Source organism: Sus scrofa, chromosome 13, assembly GCF_054392235.1.
Source record: "Sus scrofa isolate SSC_HxYL_T2T_F1_AM1 chromosome 13, Sscrofa_HxYL_maternal_Yorkshire_Landrace_v2.0, whole genome shotgun sequence".
NCBI classification, from domain to species: domain Eukaryota; kingdom Metazoa; phylum Chordata; class Mammalia; order Artiodactyla; family Suidae; genus Sus; species Sus scrofa.
The window spans coordinates 42,195,124-42,213,096 of NC_139395.1; the positions used below are offsets into that span (position 1 = coordinate 42,195,124).

The window sequence follows — 17,973 nt, forward strand, 5'->3', positions numbered from 1 at the left end:
CACCAGCATGAGCAGGAGTGCACAGGATAGAAAGGGGCGGGGCATTCAGATCCACAGAAGCAGGTGGACGTGGTATACTGGGGGGCTCTGCTCCGTAAGGGGAGTGGGACAGGTGAGGAAGTGAGGAGCCAGAGGGTCTGGGATTCTCTTGTGGGGACATTGGGGAGCCTTGGAGAGGTTAAGCCAGATCAGACTGACCCTCTGAAAGAATCCCTCTGATTTCACTGTGCATGGAGGTACTCATTGCCTAGAGGCAGGGAGGTGAGTTAGGAGGTCTGGCAGTCCACTGTTGATGTAAAATCATTCATTACAAAGCAGCATATGTGGAGTTCCCACTGTGGTGCAACAAGATTGGCTCAGCAGCATCTCGGGAACACTGGAATGCAGGTGTCGTCCCCAGCCCAGCACAGTAGGTTAAAGGTCTGGCATTGCCACAGCTGTGGCATAGGTTACAACCACGGCTCAGATCTGATCCCTGGTCTGGAAAATCCATATGTCACGGGGCAGCCAAAAAAAAAAGCTAATTGAAAACAGTATGTGTATGGCCTTAGATACTTGGTGCCATTTTGATTGTTTTTATTCCAAAAGAAAAGAGTAGTTGCCCCACGCACGTCATGGTTTAAATCATTTGTTCACCCAAGCAGTAGTCGTCAAGCATCCCCCAGGTGGCCAAAGCTGGCTGCCCAGTGGTGACATTAGAGTTCACTGGAAGCAGCTTCACATACACTGTATGGAAAATGCAGAGGACTGGATGCCTCGAGGGCACATTACAGAAGAGTCAGGTCTGGTCTGGGGGATGGGTGTCCAGGAAGTCATTTTGGAGTTGAAATCTGAAAAAGTTGGTATTAAACTATGTGAAATGGGGAGTGAGGCTTTCTAGGTGGCAGAAGCAGCTTGTGCAAAGGCCCTATGGTAGAAAGGAGTAGGGCATATTTGAGAAGTTAGAAAAGCAGAAAGAGCAAGAAGGAAAGCAGGGAGCGATGAGGGGACAGAGAGCAGCCAGGCCTAGCCCTTGCAAGTTATCAGCCCCTTGCAAACATGTGAAGATAAAACATGACCGTCACTTGTTCTTTTGAGACAATCATTTCTTGATCTTTGACTCTGTGGACACTGGTGGGTTTTAGGCAAGAAAAGTTGGCTACAGATACCCATGTTTGTGGCCCCAGCTTCTCACCTCTTATTGAGTCACCTTTTATCTCTCAGATGCAGGGATGGGAGAGTGCCAGTCCCTGGAGTCATGGTGTTTTGACTTTGTAGGAGTTTGTGCAGGTGTTACTGGGTACTGATACTGGGTACTGATACTGGGTACTAAGCTTACCATGTGCACAAACTTGGCCCCAAAAGCACAGTAACTTTGCTGAAGGCTCTGGCCACTCAGCAATAGCAAATCACAGTCCCCCTGCTTTATTTTGCAAGGAGCTAAGCCCCCTTTCTGGAACTGGCTCCGTCTCAGAGGGAGTGAGTATTGGCCCTCGAGATTAAAATTTCGGCCTCATGGGAAAGAAAATTTTCAAGGTCTTCCTCTACTTTATGCTCAGAAAGCCAGCCATGTAACTCAGCACCAGCACTCATCGGATACACACACACCAAGCACTTGCTGTATGCAAAGTTTTCTGATTTTTTTAAAAAAATCTTTTAATTGAAGTATAGTTGATTTACAATTGTCTTAATTTCTGCTATATAGAAAAGTGATTCAATTATACATATATACACTTTTTTATATTCTTTTCCCTTATGGTTTATCACATGACATTAAATATATTTCCCTGTGCTATACAATAGGATCTTATTTATCCCCACTATGTAGAATAGCTTACATCTGCGGACCCCAACCTCCCACTCCATCCCTCCCCAACTCCTACCCCTTGGCAAACACATGTCTGTTCTCTATGTCTGTGAGTCTGTTTCTGTTTCATAGATAGGTTCATTTTGTGTCTTATTTTAGATTCCACATATACGTGGTATCATATGGTATTTGTCTTTCTGACTTCACTTAGTATGATCATCTCTATGTCCATCCATGTTGCTGCTAATGGCAATATTTTGTTCTTTTTTATGGCTGAGTAGTATTCCATTGTATACTGTACCACATTTTCTTTTTTTTTTTTTTTTTTTTTGTCTTTTTGCCATTTCTTGGGCCACTCCCACGGCATATGGAGGTTCCCAGGCTAGGGGTCCAGTCAGAGCTGTAGCTACCAGCCTATGCCAGAGCCACAGCAATGCTAGATCCAAGCCACGTCTGCAACCTACACCACAGCTCACGGCAATGCCGGATCGTTAACCCACTGAGCAAGGGCAGGGATCGAACCTGCAACCTCATGGTTCCTAGTCGGATTCATTAACCACTGCACCATGACGGGAACTCCTGTACCACATTTTCGTAATCCATTCCTCTGCCAGTGGACGTTTAGGTTGCTTCCATGTCTTGGATATTGTAAATAGTGCTGCTATGAATATAGGAATGCTTGTATCTCTTTAAATTACAGTTTTGTCTGGATATATGTATGTGTGTGTGTGTGGATATATATATATGTATGTGTATATTCTTTTTCATATTCTTTTCCATTATGATTTATTACAGGACAATCAACTATCATTCCCTGTGCTAATAGTAAGACCTTGTTTACAAAGTTTTCCAATCTTATTATTACCCTTTTTGCAGATACCGAATCCGAGGAAGGCCCTGAAGGTCCAGTAACTTGCCTTAGGGACACAGGTAAGACGGGACAGGGTCCAAATGCACACTCAGTCCCACCTGTTTCCAAAGTCCCGGGGCCCAATTATGGTGCTATCCAGCCACCTACCAGTCCATACTGTATTCCAGGGAACAGGCCTTGGGACTGCAGAGTTGGGGCCCCTCAAGGCCACCTGCTCAGGGCTGTCCCTCAACAGGTGAGGAATCTGAATAAGGGAGAAGCACATAGGCTCAGCCACGTCCACCCGGGGAAGTTGGTGGCAGAGCCAGAGCAGAACCTGGGTGCCCTCTCCACCTTGGCTCTGATAGATCGTGAACCTCACAGGTATGATGAGGATTCAGAGTTAGAGCATACAAAGTACATAGGACAGCACGAGGCCTGGACGTCCACATCCTGCAGCCCCTGCCACCAAACTGTTCACCTGGGGATCCTGCCTGACGCAAGCAACCTGCATGTGGTAGAAACCCTCAGCTTGGCAGAACTGCAGACCACAGCAGCCCCAGTGTCCATGTTATAGCCAGTGTCCCAGTAGAGATTCTTTCACCGTAGATGTAAGAGTCCAGACACTTCTGAATTCGAAAACCATGGTGATTTATGTGGTATGGCCACGATTGATAAAATATTCAAAGTTCTATCTATCTCCCCCAACTCCAGCAAGAACTTTGGCAGAACTTCTGTGCCACAGGCAGTACTAAGGAACTTGCCAATTTTGCATCCTCAAAATAAAACAGGTTCCAAGATAGGTGGCAGAAAGTGGAAAATGCAATATTTCTTGATTGGGTAACTAAGAACCATGCAGCAGGCAGGAACCATTTGAGGCCAGAGAAATGTTCATTTAAAGGTGTTTACTGACACCTGGAGATAGAGGTTAAACTGCAAATGCTACTTTTATGTTTGTTTGTGTTACATAATTTCATAATGGTGGTACAGTCCAGGGCAGCTACCAAAATGAAAATTCCAAAGTCATAATTTTACTGCTGCGTTTCTCCAGCAGAGACTTTCTATACCTCCCAGGTGAATCTTAGGAAGAGCCCTGGAGGGCAGCTGCCAGCCGAAGGGCAGGGCGGGGCGCTGTTTTCACCATGACCACCTGATCTCTTCTCGGCTCTGCTTGGTGTGCACGACTGCTCCACTCGTCCGCGTTAACTCTCATGATGTGTTTGGGATGCGCTCCCCCTCTTTGTAGGACTGAGTCAGGGAGATGTTCTCCCTCCTCGGAGGATTCCATTCTGAGCCCAGTCGCCTTAGTAGATGCGGGAGCTACTCCACGTGGCCTTTGAGGTCTGGGTACCCTGGGCAAATTGAGAGGGAGGGGGTCTTGGCAGAGTAACCACTCAGAACTCAAGGTAAGAACCGTCCATCTCTGGTTTTTGTGTTTGGCAGTAGAGGCATGGGAACCCCTGCATTCCTCGCATATGAGTATCAGGACTTGAGGAAAAGTCTGTACTCAGAACTTGGTTGCCAGTGGGGAGGGGGGAGGGGGAGGTAGAGGTAGGGGATTAAGAGGTACAAACTGTTGGGTATAAAATGAGCTACAAGAGGCGTTCCCTTCGTGGCTCAGCAGTTAATGAACATGACTAGGATCCATGAGGATGTGGGTTTGATCCCTGGCCTCGCTCAGTGGGTTAAGGATCTGGCTTAGGTGTAGATCACAGATGCAGCTCCAATCCCATGCTGCTGTGGCTGTGGTGTCAGCTGGCAGCTCTAGCTCCGATTCTACCCCTAGCCTGGGAACTTCCATATGCCGTGGATGTGGCCCTAAAAAGACAAAAATAAGCTAGAAGGATATATTGTACAATATGGGGAATATGGCACATATTTTATATATATTTCAAAATTGCAAATCACTATATTGCACACCTCTAGGAGTTCCCACTGTGGTGCAATGGGATCGGTGGTGTCCCGGAGCACCAGGACACAGGTTTGATCCCCAGCCCAGCACAGTGGGTTAAGGATCCAGCACTGCCGCAACTGTGGCACAGATTCAATCCCTGGCCTGGGAACTCCATACATGGGGTGGCCAAAAAAGAAAACAAAATAAAAACCTATACTTATAAAAAGGAAAAGAAAAATTAAGTAAAAAATTGTTTAAAAATTTTTTTTAAAACTTATATATTAGGTTACTGTTCAACCTCCTAGGGTGGGGAAAACGCAAGCCATGAGGGGTCGTATTTCCCTCAGAGGGTTGTTGAAGGCATAGACCCCTTTCCCAGACAAGCATCATTGCACAGATGAGTGCAGGGCTCCTGAGAGCCACTGATACCCACCCCTGACCCCAGGGCAATAGGAAAGCTGGCAAAGGACACAACAACAACAAAAAAAGAAAAGTCAGTGAGATGCAGATAGATGGGAAGATGAAATATCGAATCGGCTTGCATTCCACTTCTAACCCGCGGCTGCTCTCTCCCCCCTCTCCATGCTTCACAGGCAGCACTGAGGAAGGGACACCTCGACTGTCGGCTGCCCCAGAGGCCCCCCAACAAGGTGCGGTGGGGCAGCTGGTGTTGTGAATCAGGCCGTTGCCAATCAGAGAACGGCTACTTCACAACACCAGGGTCACACCCCACCACAGGCAGCACTCCGGGCACCAGCCCCCATCGTGCTTCCACCTCAGCCATCGGTCATCGCTGGGGCACTGCCAGGCCCCCCAGCACCCAGCAGGCGGCTTTCTGGTTCATTCTGCATGCTGTGTGGACAGACACCACCACAGACACAGGCACCAGGAGGCTGTTTATCCCTCAACACAAACAGCTCCACTTTTAAAGGAACAGCCACTCCTGGCAGCATTAGCTTCCTGCAGAGAAAATGAAGCTGCAGGCTTTCTATGGTGAGAATGGCTTTATGGGCCCTCAGAAGGGTTAAGTGCCACTAAACTGAACATTTCCTTCTAGGAACGCACAGCGGTGATCTGGGGCCACGATTTTGATATGTGGTGGTGAAGCTTTGCATAGGGCAAAGGGGAGGGGAGGGGGGCCCTCGTGACAAGACTGGCAACTTTGGGGACACTCCAGCGAGGAAGACTTTTTGTGGCCACATAGATGGGACACATCTATCTCCTAGATGGTCTGGGTGCCTTTGAGTGTGAGAGTCCCACCGTCCTCCATCAACACATGTCCCCATGCTGGATGAGAGCCACACACAGAGGACACTTCCTAGGGCATCGATCTGGCAGACACTCCTGTTCTGGGTAACGTGATCTGTCATCTGCGCTGACAGGTGGGCTTCCTTTCCCTGGGACCCCACCGCCAAGGACCTGGCAGGGTTGGAAAACAGGGTCTCCAGAGTCGGAGTGTTTTTCTGTTTAAGTACCTAAATTAAATCTTAGGTGAGATGCTGCTGTATTTTAGAGCCAAGAAGGAGTTTAAAGACAGAGTGGCTGGGCTGGCCAGCATCCTTTCTGAGGCACTGAGAAAAAGGAGGATACCCATCTCTCTGGCTTCTGTGGGACAGAGACCCAGGGCTGATGCGATTCACCCAGGCTCTGTCTGTGTAATTTCAGTGCTGTGATGCTGTCTCCTAGGAAGTCAGAAGGATGGACAAAAATAAGCCTGGTGCAAATACTATGTAACAAGGTTACACAGAGCCTGGGTTAATCAAAGCAGCCGTGGGTCTCTGCCACCTTGAAGTTCTGGGAGGTAAGTCAGCTGCTTCTGTGAAGTCCTGCCCCTCACCCGAAAAAGCTAAGGCATCTCTAAACTATGTACTAAGTTTTGCTTGGGGACAAGTATCTTTAAAGTTAAAAGAGTCCCAGATTTTTTCACAAAGATCATCACACCTTCTCCTTAAAACACCTAAATGTCTCTCAGAATCCATCCATTAACCAGCTCCCCTACCACCACCAGAGTGCAGGTGAGTGCCATTCCTGGTGTGGCCCACGGTGGCAGCAGCATGAGCGTGTTGGGAAGGCAGCATGCCTGGCCCCACTGTATACCTGCTGCTTCACTGCAGCGGGCAGGGCACAGCCTAGGCTCAGGGACCCGGTGTTAGACCTTCTAGGAGATTCTTCAGAATCATGACCACCCTCTTTTTGGTCTCCTCACATCCTCTCCAGCTTCTATCTCTTGTGCATGTTATAGCCAGAATGAATGGTCTTTTCAAAACACATGCCTGCATCGTGTGACGCCCTCCTGCCTTAAAACTGCTTAAACAGTTGGGCTCACCCTAATTGCACTGAGACCCTGTGTGGCATGGACCCCCTAACCACCTATCTCTCAGTCCACGCCCTTCTTCCCTCGGGCACACCTGCCCCAACACCCCTCTCCGGGCCCTCACACCTTCTAAGCTCCCTCTTGCCCCAGGGCCTTTGTGTGGCTCAGCCCTGTCTGGAATGCTCCCAGCACCACCACCACCACCCCCGCCCCACCCTGGTCCTCCCCAGAATTGGTATCCGTCCTCCAGGACTTCAGCCAATGCTGACTCCCCAATCCGGAAGGCCAGGTCAGGTAAGGTAGTTAGTGTTCAGAGCATTCATTTCTGTTTGTCATTATGCCTTCACTGATGGGCATTTTTGCTGAATGCATGTCTTACCCTCCAGCCAGCTACTTCCTGAGGGCAGGGACTTTCAGCATCACCACTGTACCGCCAGCCCAGCTCAGTGGCTGGCCTTGAGTAATGACTCATTAATACATTTGTTCACAGCCTGAGCTATGAGTGTCCTTCAAGGTCAAATGCTCTCTCTCACCCATTGGAGCGACACGGCTTTGTTGCCTTTCAGTGGCATCCTGATAACAGCACCAAGCACTTACAAAATAGAAGCAGCAGGGCAGGCACTGCTCCAAGCCTTTTGCATAGTTATTGACCTAGGACCTCAATTTCCTCCTAATGGCAGGTTGTGTGACCACCTGTCAGGCAGGTCCCAGAACCACGCCATCCATACTATTGGTACCTAGTGCTTCCTAACCCAGGCAGTCTGGCCCCTAAGCCACTGTTCCATGGCACTGAGGAGCTGAAGGGGACAAAATTGGGCAGGGCAGTTCCCAGGGCCTGCACCCAGGGACCCAGCAATGCCCTCTGCACTCTCAGGGCCTCCTTCTGGTCTCTGAAACCTGTTAGATGAGCCAGTATTCTTCCTGTTTAATCTAAAAGGATAGAGTCAGCGTTCTCATCGTGGCTCAGCAGAAATGAAATCCATGTAGTATCCATGAGAATGCAGGTTCTTTCCCTGGCCTCGCTCAGTGGGTTAAGGAGGCAGCATGAGCTGTGGCGTAGGTCTTAGACTCGGCTTGGATCCAGCGTTGCTGTGGCTGAGACGTCAGCCGGCAACTACAGCTCCAATTAGACCTCTAGCCGGGGAACCTCCATATGCCGCAGGTACGGCACTAAAAAGAAAAAAAAATAATTTAAAAAAGGATGGAGTCTAATCTTGTTTAAAGCAGTCCATCATGGAACCTGATTAAAAACTTAATGAAAGATAAAATAGGGTCAAGTCCAGAGAGAGAAAACTGAGAACCAGATGCCACCCTCCTTAATTTTGGTGTTAAGCTGGTGAATTCATTCGAGGTTTGCACAGTTACCTTCAGAGGTCAATGCTTCTGGGAAGAGCTGGGTTTGGAAAGGAGTTAATATTTAACATCAAAGACAGCAACAGTTCTCCAAGTGGGGTCCCTGGACCAGCTGCACCTGGGAACTTGCTAGACACCACCATCCTCCAGGTGAATCCGAATCCCAGGGGGGCGGTCCTGCAGTCTGTGTTTTAACAAGCCCTGCAGGGGATTCTGAAGTGCCTCAAGTTTGAGAACCACTAAAATAGAGTAAAAGGGAAAAAGCCCACCTTCATTACCAAATGTTAAAAGGTCAAGGTCGTGGAGTGCCCTTGCAGGCTATTTCAAGCAGTTTGGCAAGTTTGGGGCATTTAATGTTAGGTCGAATAATAATTTTTTTTATCTACTCTTCTGAATTCTTAAAATCTGTAGTGTTCTAGGCTGTGGAAACCTGACCCCACTCCCCGGAAAAAAAACAAAAAAACAAAAACAAAAACCCTAGAATGTCCTTTTATCACTTCACCGCAGGGACCCTGGAAGGTAAAAATTATTTTCCACCAGTTTAAAGGCTTAGATTCTTATTCCTGATTGATTTAATTACCAGCATAGTACCAGGCACATTTTCGGGGCTTTTTCTTTCTTTAATCAGAGTTGACAACAACCCCATTTTGAGAATAGGAACTGGAGCCCAAGAGAAGTTAAGGAACCTGACCTCAGGAGGGACAGGCATCTGCATGCAGGTGTCCCCAGTTCCACACTCGGACCTGCCTTTGATTGGCTACCTCTGTAATGAACACCTGGGGACCAGGAAGGTCAGCCATGCCAGCTCACCCTGTGTCTGTGAGCAATTAAAAGCCAATTAGGATTGGCTCGAAAACAATGCCATAGTGACTAAATACTGGACAGTCATCTCACTTGAATGTTTTTGTCATTTTTACCTTGAGCTACATTTCTTTTTTGAGGGAGGGTAGATTTTCTTGTTTCACTTATAGTCATCACTAAATGTTTACCTTAGGCCCTATGGGTGGTCTTATATGCTTTCCTTGTGCAAGCGACAGCCAAGGTCATTTTCAGCCCTCTACACCTGCTTCTTGGTGGAGACCCCAGGAATGTGGCTTCTCTTAAAAAAAAAAAAGTTGCTTGCGGGTTTCTGCCCCTTGTGCTGCTACAAAGCAAGAGTTCCCATGTGTTATATCTTACCTGAGAAAGTGGTGCACATACACTGCTGAAATGTTAGGAAGAGTTCATTGGCTTCACAGAGCTGGAAGGTGTTCACCCTAATGTTGATTGTTGACGGATTTTTTTTTTTTTTTTTTTTGCTTTTTAAGGTTGCATGCAGGGCATATGGAAGTTCTCAAGCTTGGGGTAGAATTGGAGCTGCAGCTGCTGTCCTATGCCACAGCAACACGGGATCTGTGCCACAGCTCATGGTAACACCAGATCCTTAACCCACTGATTGAGGCCAAGCAGGGATCAAACCTATGTCCTCATGGATACTAGTAGGTGGTGGTTCATTACCACTGAGCCACAGTGGGAACTCCCTGATTGTTGATGGATTTTTAAAGAGAGGAGGGGTGATAAAAATCCATTCCACCATTCCCTCTGTTCCAAAAAAAAAAAAAACCTCAACCTCATACAGACCAAAGAGCAAGTTTGAAATTGCTATTTTAAAAGGCATGGGGGGGATGCACGTGTTAGTTTTCAAAAATGTAAAACATCAAATTATTTTTTTCAAAGTTGTCATTGGAAGTAATGTATATAACGCATTGTTGAAGAAAATAAAGCAAATCCAAAAAAAAAAAAGGCATAACAGAAGAAAGAGTTTTGATAGAAAAATGAATCCAAATAAGCAGTAAAACCTAATTCTGACATTCCCTCCAGCTTCCTACATGCTGGGCAGTGTGGGGGCCTTGGGCGCCTATTCCTCATTTCCAAAGGGGTGATATGAGGGCCAGAAGCCAGGAGACCTAAGGCTGAGGCCAGTGGAAGGGGAGAGTTGGGAGCAGCCCTGGGTCTGGGAAGCTCAGCCATCTTAGCAGAGCAAGTAAGCGCCTGCCAGCAGCCCAGCAGTCATGGCTCCGGTGAATGGAATGGGGTTGGGGGCACTGAGGGAGCCGAGGGCCTGCTGTCCTGGCTGCAAGGTGCACCTGCAACTATAGAAATACCTCCCTTGGCCTTGTCCCATTGCAACTCCATTTTGCAGCCAAGGGAGCAGAGGCCCAGAAATGTCAAGTGACCTGCCATAGGCACACAGCCTGGCCCTCAAGGTCTAAAGCCCTGGGTCCAAAGGATTACAGATGTACATGATAGACTGTGAAGGTCCCTTATCATTCCATTCCCACAGATAACTGCGTTTTTAACAATTTGAATCATTTTTTATGATCACAACAGCTGTCCACTTTTAAAGAGACATCACAACGAAAGTAAATGAATGCTTCATTGCTCAGGCTTTCTTGGCAGGCACAGGTTCTGAGACCACAAGCATCTGTGCAGCTTGCCTCCTGGGTTACAGCCCAGGGCCCCCTGCCATTGACCCTCTAGATTTGGGGCTCAGAATAAATCAAGGACTGACTTGCTGTCCTTTTGAAATACATATCAGATCCCAAGGCAATTGACCGTCACGGCCCACTTCTGCTCTTCTCCACTGTCTCCCCGCAAGGCCATCGCACATGCTCTGGGGCTTCTCTTCCCTTAGATGTCAGCTTGACGCCACCCCCACCCCTCCATCCCCGGGGCCCAGTGAGAGCCGCCCTGACCTTCCTGTTAACTGTGAGCTGCCGTCCACAGCACCCCACTCCCTCCCATGTCCAGACCCTGCCCTGCCCTGCCTTGTTTGCGCAGCACGCATCACCTTAGACTCCTATTTGATTTACTTGTGATCTCTTCTCCTCCTTCTAGACAATGAGGCCGCCCCAAGGGCAGGCATTACTGCCTGCTTTGATCATAGTGCCCAGCATGCAGTAGGTATTCAACATACATGTGCTTAAAAAGACTGTAGGCTGCGCCTGTGCAAGGCTGGGATGTGAACAGCCCTCTCCCAACCCCAGCTTCGCCACCCACCCTGCGTCTGCACCATCTGGTGAGTGGCTTCCTTGAACCTGTGTTCACATGTCACTCAAGCCCTGGGAAGCCGAAAGTTCAACTGTGGACAGGAAAGCCCACAGGTGAGGGCTCTTGCCAAAGAAGCCTTCCGTGGGTCACTTAGGACCTAAGGCCATTAGAAACAAGCCCAGGAATGTTGGAGGCATCTCAGTGCGCTTAAGGATACAGCAAGCAGCTACTAGGCTACCTTCCCTGAGATCCAGACCAAATCAGCCTCCGTCTTTACTCACACGGCTCCCTGTCCTTCAAAACCCTGTTAGGCAAAGAATGAACAGCGACTTTGCAATATCCTGTTTCTCCATCAAGCCGTAAGCTTCAGAAGCACAAGGCCAAGGTCTCTTTTGTTCTTTGGCCTCCCTGGTGCATGGCACATAGTAGGTGTTTTGAGGGTCAGCAGATCCTCTTGCTCATATGGTGCCCTGCTCTCTTCTGGCAGATGGGTGTGCTTACTGCATTCCCTACCCTGCAGAGGACATTCCGTGCCTCTCTCTCCCCAGAGCCACCAAATGAACCCAGAGACAAATGCCAAATAGATGGCACCACCAGCTTAGGAAGAACACATCTGGGTGAAAATGCCCTTCTTTCTTTTTCTTTTTTTCTTTCTTTTTTGGGAGCCATATCCGCAGCATATGGAGGTTCCAGGCTAGGGGGTCAAATCGAAATCAGAGCGGTAGCCACCAGCCTATGCCACAGCCACAGCAACATCAGATCTGAGCTGCATCGCCACCTACACCACAGCTCACAGCAACGCCAGATCCTTAACCCACTGAGTGAGGCCAGGGATCGAACATCCATCTTCATGGACACTAGTTAAATTCCTTTCCACTAAGCCATGACGGGAATTCCAAAACGCCCCCATTTCTTTCCAGTGTGTAGCATAGGAGTGATTTAGAACCTAGAGAAGAGGCCTAAACTTTGTTACCTGCAGCCAAAAGCACTCATAACCAGTCTAACCAGAACTGTTGTATCAAAGTTATCACCCATAACAAGAAGCCTGGAGGCTGATGAACTGATTCAAGGATGCCATCAAAAGCCCAGCCTTTACGCTTCTGCTCCACCACCCTTTTGACCTCATGGGCACAAAAGGGCTGCTGCTGTTCAAAGCATCACCTCTACCTTCCAGGAAGAAGAAAGGTGAAGCAGAGGAACCAGTAATATCTCCTCCTTTCATCAGAAGACAGAGCCTTCCCAGACATCTCCACTTCCACCCAACAGACTTCTACTTAAATCTCAAGGGCCTGAACTCCATCTCTTGACCACCCTAGTGGTCAGGGACACTAGCAAGATGAGAATGCAACAATAGAAATCTGAAGCAGCAAGGGAGGAGACAGTAATAGCTATAGAGTTAGCCTGCAAGTGCTATCTGCCAAAACTATGTAAATTATTTTAACATAACTGTTTTTGTGGGTTTTCTTATTATAAAAGCAATGAATATACATTGTTACTTTAGAAAATAAAGATTTACAAAATCTCTGAAGTCCCATCATGCAGGACTAATCACTGTGTATTCCTGGCTTATTATCCTTCCAGATCTGTATACTTTTTTAACATGGATGAAATCACACTATGGGGTTGTGCTGTAATTAGCCTTTTCATTTGCTATGATGAAAAAAATCAAAATCATTAAATGTTCTTTGCAGAGTCATATTTTATGTCCATGTGTTCCAGTGAATAAGGTGCCCTGATTTATTTATTTGGCCCCTTGGTTTGGGGGGGGTCTTTTGATATTTATGAGAGCAAAATGAGAAACCGACACTAATGACTCCCCTGGTAGCTGAAATTCGGCCCAGCAGTTCCCCTTCTAAGAATATATCAAAGGGAATAATCTTTGGATGTGCACCCTCTTTAGCGCTTTTGAAATATCCTACCAAATTGCCTTCCCAGATGGCTTATTCCAATGTAGAGTCCCTCCGGCAAATACATGTACACATTTCTCCCCCAAATTTTCACCAGCACTTAAAGAGAAAAAGGTAAACTAGGGGAATGGGAATGGTAGCCAAGCCCAGCCCCCACAGTTCCCAGACAGGGAGCAGAGGGAAGCACTTACACAAGACTCACAGCCCGGCCAGCCTGGAACACAGGCTTAAAACTTCAGGCCAGGCCCTTTGGCACATATCATGGCACCTCCTGGAGTACCTGTCAGGTTGAGAAGCACCAGGATGCAGGAGAGCCTGGGGAGCCGGGAACAGGTGCCAGTGTTCTCCAGGAGAGAGGACAAAGGCCCAGAGACCTCAGGGGCGTGATGCCCAGTAGGCTGTGGGTATGAGCAGTGCAGTGTCAGCCTGGGTAGACAGGTTTGCTTCTGACTCAGCATTGCATGGGGTCCCCTCAAGCTGCAGGGCCCTAAGCTTTTCGCTTCTGTGTCTGTAGGACCAGTAAAATGATGCAATATGGCTCAGACCCGGGTCCTCTTGCCAGCCATGCAAGTTATGAACTGAATTGTGTTCCCCTTAAATCAGATATTAAAGCCCTAACTCCCAGTGCCTTGGAATATGACTCTGTTTGAAAGTAGGACCTTTGGGGGGGTAATTAAGGTTAAATGAGGAAATAAGGATAGGGCCCTAATCAAATAGGACTGGGTCTTTATAAGAAGTGGAAAAGACAGCAGGAAGGCAGGCACACAGAGAAAAAACCAGGTGAGGACACAGCAAGAAGGCAGCTATCTTCAAGCTAAGGCATGAGGCCTCAGAAGACACCTACCCTGTCAGCACTTTGATCCTGGACTCCCAGCCTCCAGAACATAAGAAAAACAGTCTTTTCTGTTCAAGGCACCCAGTCTGTGGAATTTTGTTATGGCAGCTTGAACTGACTAACAAGATGCCCCCAACAAGTGTGGGGATCAGTGCTGCTTTGCCTGCATCCTGAGCAGCAAGACTCAGATACCCCAAAACTGGAGGCAGATTGTTTCCACAAGCCTTGAGTATTCGGTGTAGTAGATGCTGCAGACACCCACCCACCATCTGGGCAGCCTCTGGTTTCCTGTGGCTGCAATGGACAATTCATACATGCTGACCACATCCCTCTCAAACTCCACCCCTGAGACTCTTCCTAGAACCACTGGAGCCCCCAGGCCCCTGTGCAGACCACACCTTCTAGGAAGTGCCAGGAATCCAGTGTCCTGGGCTGCCTTCCACCAATGAGGAATGGAGGTCAAGATTGCCCCAACATTCCACAGGGCTCCTCAGAGGTCCCCAGCAGATGCAAGCCCCACTCTCTCTTGTAGACCCATCCTCTGAGGCCCCTTTACTGGCTCATACTCCTCCCCTCAAAGCCTGCTTCCTGGGGTCTTCTATTAAACTACTGTTCTCAGCATCTGCCTTTGAAGGAACTCAAACTAAGGCATGTAGGGAAGAGAACTGTGTTTTGAACCCAAGACAGTCCCAGGTGCCCATATAGTCATCCCTCAGCATCCAACATCCACAGAGGATTGGTTCCAGGACACACCCCCACCCCCACGACCAGATACCAAAATCCAAGGACGCTCAAGTCCCTTATATAAAAGTGTTGACATATAACCTACACATGCCTTCCCATATATTTTAAATCAGATTACTTATATACCTAATCAATGTAAATGCTATGTAAAGAGTTGTAAATACAATGTAAATGCTATGTAAATAGTTGCCAGGGTGCATGACAAATTCATATCTTGCTTTTTGGAACTTTCTGGAATTCCCTTGCCTGAATGTTTTTGATAGGATGCAGAACCCGAAGATACAGAAGGCTGACTGTACACATACACCGCCCCAGATAGAAAATATGCTTGGGGGACAATAAGCAGCCACAGCAGATAAAGAGCCCAAGTCCCTTGCAGGGACCATGGCAGCTGATACCAGTGGCCACTGCCACACAACTTTGAAGCAGGTTCAAATCCCAGGTTCTGCCATCCATCAGCAGGGCAACCTCAAAGTTCATAACTTGATTGGTCTCCATTTCATTAGCTGTGGGGGTGGAAATAACACTCTTTCCTGGCAGCCCCCAGCCGGTGATAGCTCAGCCCAGGACTGAGTTTCAGCCACTTCCTACCAAAACAGAACTTCTCCAAGTGGAAATCTTTGCTCAGGAACTCCCTACTCAGCGGGCTGGGAAATCATCAGACCTACTTTACAGCCAGAGGTCCTTCCTTCCCAATCCTCTTTCACTCCTATTTCCCTCTCAGTTGAGTCCTCCAGGAAGATGAGACTGAAACATTTTCCCCTTCCTTTCTTATTTCTGAATAAACCTCTTGCATGGAGCAACAGCAACAGAGAGGCTCTCATAGGATTTCATCTGAGGGCTTCTGGCTACTAATCCCACTGGGATTCCTCCAAAGGAATCAGGATCTGTCAGGGCTCTCCCTTAGCAAGCACAGAAAAAGACCCTTGTTGATGTCCAAGGATTTATTGGAATGCTATGGGAAACTCAGAGAATTTAAGGAAAAGCTTGGGAACCTGGCTCCAATGGGATAGGGCCCCAATAGCTCACAATCTCCTGGAACTAGTAAACTATTCCTTCAGGGCACTACTGTTGATATTGATAAACTCAAGGACAATTTCAGTCCTTGCAATATTCCACGCAGGAGTCATATTCCAGGGAGAATTTACCTAATTGGCCCAGGAGGTAGTGAGGCACTTTGGGAAATAACCTTTCTCCCACTGATGGACCCACTGACTCTGCATCCAAAGCAAGATCAAAGTGCCTGTCATTCAAAGGTGAATGGATCTGCCAAATGGCTGATAGGTTCAGTGGAACCTAACAAGAAAAGGGAAAAAGGCCTGCTGTGCCCCAATTCATGCCAAGAGCACAAAGCAATGCTCTCATGCATTTCCACCTGTTCACCCTTGCCTAAACCACCATCCCACCATCCTTTCCATCCCAGTGTGTGAGTTTCTTGGGTTCAGTATCATTGTACCTAATCCTGACGTTTTTGAACCACCGCCCCCCCCCCCAAAGATCAGATGTGGAATCAAGAGGAACATACTCAAACTTTTTCAAAGGTGCTTATTTGGGATATAGTAAGCTGCCTCCCCCAGAAGATAACACTCCCTCCCCCACAAGGTAACACCTCTCCCCCACTCTCCACTGTGATGGAAGATAATCAACCTTGGCCTTAATAATACCACTTTCATCACCGGGTTCTTCGGAATTTTTGGCAACCTTTCAAAGCTCTGTTTATAATATCTTTCTATTACATTCCTTTACCTTTTCAGATTAAGGTCCTTACTCGAACCCTAAAGCACCTTTGAGAGGTGAGGGAAATTCACTGACCTGCCGAAGGTGACAGCTCAGCCAAGAGGTCCACAGCAGGTGATGCAGTGCCCTGCATTATGGTCTATCCCTGCCCTTCCCCTTCACATGCTGAAGGCTGCCACCTGCAGATACCTGCACCTCTGCCCCAAGACTTTGGTGGGCTTTTGTTTGGTTTTGCTCCTCTTTCTCACAGGTCAGGCTAGGGATGTAGAGAGTTCCTGCCTCTGGGAGGAGCCATCATTCAAAGACCAATGAGGATTTGCTGGATAAACCCACCAGCTCCCTTGCCCCTTAGGGGGATAACGAGTCTCCCAAAGTTCCTCTACGGGTAAGCTCCCCTCATCCGCACCAGTCCCTCCTGGAAATGCACCTTTACTGGCTGCTTCCCTCCCATGCCTCTCTTCCTTGCTCTGCTGGAGTTTCCTTGGATCCTCTCCCAGTGAAATTACTTGCACACAAATCCTTGTCTCACTTTTTGGTCCCCCCAGAAGTAGACCACAGACAAAGCCCATTTTGAATCAGTTAAAGTTTCTCGCCAGAAAGACTTTGAGAACAGCAGCATCCATTCGCTGCTGGCACAGGTCCGGGAACAAATTGCTAGGTAGAGCCCCCCAACAAAACCCCCTTCCCCCACCCCCCCAACCCTGGCCAGGCAAGGAAACTGCCTGTGCAAGTTACCTGCCTTCTCCCCAAATGACCCAGGAGCCCCTCCCCATGTCCACAGCTGCAGGCTCTGCCCTCTAGGCCTGGGGGGTGCCAGGGGGCTGCTGCTGGGAATTGAAGGCATGCAGATGCCAACAGCCTTTCACTGCCTATCGGCTCATTTCACACTGACAGGCTACCGGGGGTGTAGGACTATTTTTATTTAAAACATCGGTTACCATAGTAACATCCACATGACCGAATACTTATTCTAAGTCACAGAGAAAATACCCTTGGGAAGGGAGAGAGAGAGAAGAGAAGGCCCTTACAGCCCTAAGAATCAGACAGCAAGCAGCAGTTCCCTGGAAAAGAGAAAGCCACACCAGCCCAGGGGACTGGGCTCTCCTCCAACGCCTGCCTGAGTCTTCCAGGGGGTTGGATTTGTAGTCATTGCAAAGGTTGAAAGGGGAGTGTGGGGAGGGCTATGATCTGCCCAGGTGGACTTGTGAGCTGTAGCTGCTCTTAGGATGCCAGAAGCTTCCCTTGGAGTGACCCACTCCAAGACAGGGTGCTAAGAAATTGGCCCCGGGCAAGTTTATGGAGGCCTGACACAGGTCCCATCCTCACAGCTCTGCCACAGAGGAACCAGGGTTTGGGAAAGCCTGGGAGGACCAAGCCACCAGTAGAGCACCCCCAAGAAGCAAAGGAAAACATCAAAAGGAGTTGGCGTCTAAGGATCAGAGGGGGACACATCCCCAGCGGCTTCCACCTCACATGCCTCCCTGACCCTGAGCCAGGTTAAGTTTCCACACAACTTCAATGGT

The 17,973-nt window shown here is 48.4% G+C and overlaps 1 protein-coding gene, 1 long non-coding RNA gene and 1 other non-coding gene across 8 annotated transcripts in view; all 3 read left to right on the top strand.

Annotated features, from left to right (window-relative positions):
* The window catches only part of LOC110256584 (uncharacterized), a 125,512-nt gene extending 120,489 nt beyond the window's left edge, over positions 1-5,023 (top strand). For 3 of the 5 annotated variants that reach the window (XR_014822919.1, XR_014822917.1, XR_014822918.1), the window contains one exon: positions 2,663-5,023. The gene's annotated coding sequence lies outside the window, so the exon portion shown is untranslated. The remainder of the gene's footprint in view (positions 1-2,662) is intronic. The other 2 variants (XR_002338254.2, XR_014822916.1) reach the window with 2 other exon arrangements.
* A 159-nt stretch (positions 5,024-5,182) lies between these two features.
* MIR138 (microRNA mir-138) lies at positions 5,183-5,267 on the top strand. The gene has a single exon (NR_128418.1). It is a non-coding gene; the product is annotated as a microRNA mir-138 (primary transcript).
* On the top strand, positions 5,263-12,923 carry LOC146397283 (uncharacterized). Of its 2 annotated transcripts, none has more exons than XR_014822929.1 (2): positions 5,263-5,523; positions 12,402-12,772. It is a non-coding gene; the product is annotated as an uncharacterized LOC146397283 (long non-coding RNA). The 2 variants fall into 2 exon arrangements; XR_014822928.1 differs by lacking the exon at positions 5,263-5,523 and adding an exon at positions 9,475-11,255 and having other exon boundaries at positions 12,402-12,923.
* Positions 12,924-17,973: the final 5,050 nt, after the last annotated feature.